The 2,624-nt window shown below is 35.4% G+C and overlaps 1 pseudogene; it reads right to left on the bottom strand.

The window, feature by feature from the left end:
* Nucleotides 1–413: 413 nt before the first annotated feature.
* Nucleotides 414–1,345, bottom strand: LOC112855635 (olfactory receptor 4F15-like; annotated as a pseudogene).
* Between the last annotated feature and the right edge of the window lie 1,279 nt (nt 1,346–2,624).

Genomic DNA, 2,624 nt, shown 5'->3' with positions numbered 1-2,624 from the left:
TGTGTACACACACACACACACACACGCATATATGTACACATACACAAATACATATGTAACAATTCAGTTTGATGATGCTTGAGATTCATTATGACATTTTACAGATTATTTTTAGACTTTATGAATAGCAGAAACCATGTTATTATATCCTTTTATTTGCAAAATAACCAGAAATTCAAATTTAAAATGTTTTTGTCTGATGATGCTGTTTGCTGTAAGAATATCAATTTTTAGCGTGATGTATTTACATTTTCCATTATGGTAATGGTCTTATACTCCACAAGTGAAGTAGTAGCAGGATTAGGATGGCAGATGATGAGTTTGTTCAAGGTATGTTAAATTTGGAGTACCTAAGTGGAGATGGCCAGCATGCAATTGGGTATTTTGTTTTAAAGCTTCAAAAATATATGTGGTCAACAAATTCTGGAATATGCTATCTTTTTGCACAATTGTTTTATTGATACCCTTAGGTCTTTGTTCTGTAATGTACACATGGCAGAATTCGTGACAGTGGTGATAGTAAAGGCAACAACAAACAGGTATTTATTAATTGATGATGTGGGGAAAGGCCATACATAGAGAAACATGAATGGAGTGAAAAAAGAACTACGACAATGATGTGAGTTGACAGAGTGATAAATGCTTTGGATAAGTCTCCTGAAGAATGTTTCCAGACAGTGACCAAAATAAAGACATAGGAAAGAAGTAGCAGGAAGAAGGTGCCCATGCTCATGAAGCCACTGTTGGCAGAAATAATAAACTCAAACTTGGCTGCATCTGTGCATGCAAGTTTTATGATCCTGGGAAGTCACAGTAAAAGCTGTCTTCTTCATTAGGACCACAAAAAGGCAAGTTTATAATCAAAGCAAACTGAGACATAGCATGAATCAGCCCAGTTACCCATCCAGTGATTACAAATGAAACACATATTTTAGGGTTCATGATGTTCAGGTAGTGAAGCGGCTTATAGATTGCTGTGCACCTGTCAAATGCCATGGCGATGAGTAACACCATCTCCAGTCCTCCTATGATGTGGATGAAGCATTTCTGTGCTATACAACCTTGGAAAGAAATTACTTGGCATTCATTTAAAAGGTCTTTGTCTTGGGGACTATAATCGAAGAGAGGCCCACATCAATGAGGGACAAGTTGGCCAGCAGGAAGTACATAGGAGAATGTAAGTGAGAATCAAAAATTATCAAAAACAAAATAAAAGATTTCCCAACATGATCACTAAATAGAGCAAAGAACATAACAAGGTAAAAACAAACACCCCCTTTCTCCCAAGAGCAAGAAAGGCCAGTAACACAATCTCAGTGACCACAGAATCATTTAGACCACCCATTGACTGGAACAGGAGAGCTGATTTTTCAAGTGACCGGAGGATAAAAATTAAAAAGGGTAAGTATCACTGGCAGAAACATAGCTTTCCTGTTTTCCTTGCTAATTAAGTTAGATATAATTGACTGAAAGGAGAAAAATGAAGAACTTGGAAGAAATAAGGTTAGCCACAAATCACTATATAGAGGGGATATTTGAAAGAAAAAAATATGATTGTAAATTTTGCAAATAGAGCCAAAGGGGTTAATTTTAATTCCATAGTTAAACCTCATTTTAATTTTTCTCAGATTTATTGATCATTTTCCTGACCCTTCCCCTAAGTGTTCTCACACCATGTAAATGTTGTCTATTCTGTCACATCCTTATTAATACTTCCACACTAATTCTATATTCTCTTACCTGAACCTTTCTTAGCCCCTTAATATTTACCTTTTCACTGGCCTTATAGAGGTGACCTTGACAAAATGACTTGAACATATCCCATCATTTCTTACATTGGGCTTTCTAAATGTAAATGGAACTCAGGGACACAGGGTCAATAATTTTAATACTTGGTTCATGACATGATTATCACCATTGGTCCATGACCACTTTTAATATACAGATTACTTAATGACAAGCTCAAATTAAATAAAATATTGTTTATCTGAGAGTAAAGATTAGTAAATTAGTAATTTACTGTATATCTGAGAGTAAAAGTTAGTAGATTATAATTAATACTTAATCAGTTTTAATCATCACAGGTAACAGATTTAAGTGTCTTCAATATTTAGAGCATTGTGTTAAGTAAATTATCTCTTTCAAGTCTTCTAATGACTTCATAAGATAGATTCAGTTTTATTTTCCTTGTTTCACAAATGAAACTGAGCCTCATAAAGATGAGGTGGCACAGCTAGGACTGTATCAAGAGTTGTAGGACTTGAAAATGCATGCTCCTAACCAATGCTCTGCACTCTTCAAGGCTAGCACTTCCAAATATACTTTAGAACTCCCCAAAGATCTAGATGCATCAATCAGCCATTTTCCTTCATCTCAACCTTTCACTTCCCTTGATCTTTTACACAGAGTCACTCCTTCAGAAATCAGATCTGTCAAGGATGGAATGGTGGAATGGTGGGAGCCTTCTTATTTTTCTTTCTCTCCCAAACCCTTCACAGTTAAGTTTATTTAACTTATACATTCTATTTATTGAACAAGCCAAAACAAGCTTGCACTTCAGAAAGACCTTTTAGAAATGTCACCAGGGATTCAGCACACAATAGTCTACATGTAAAAATCTCACG

This window comes from Puma concolor, chromosome B3 (genome assembly GCF_028749965.1).
Source record: "Puma concolor isolate L17-30 chromosome B3, mPumCon1.1.hap2, whole genome shotgun sequence".
NCBI lineage: Eukaryota > Metazoa > Chordata > Mammalia > Carnivora > Felidae > Puma > Puma concolor.
The sequence above is the reverse complement of the archived record's forward strand: the minus strand, read 5'-3'. Positions and strand labels throughout refer to the sequence as shown.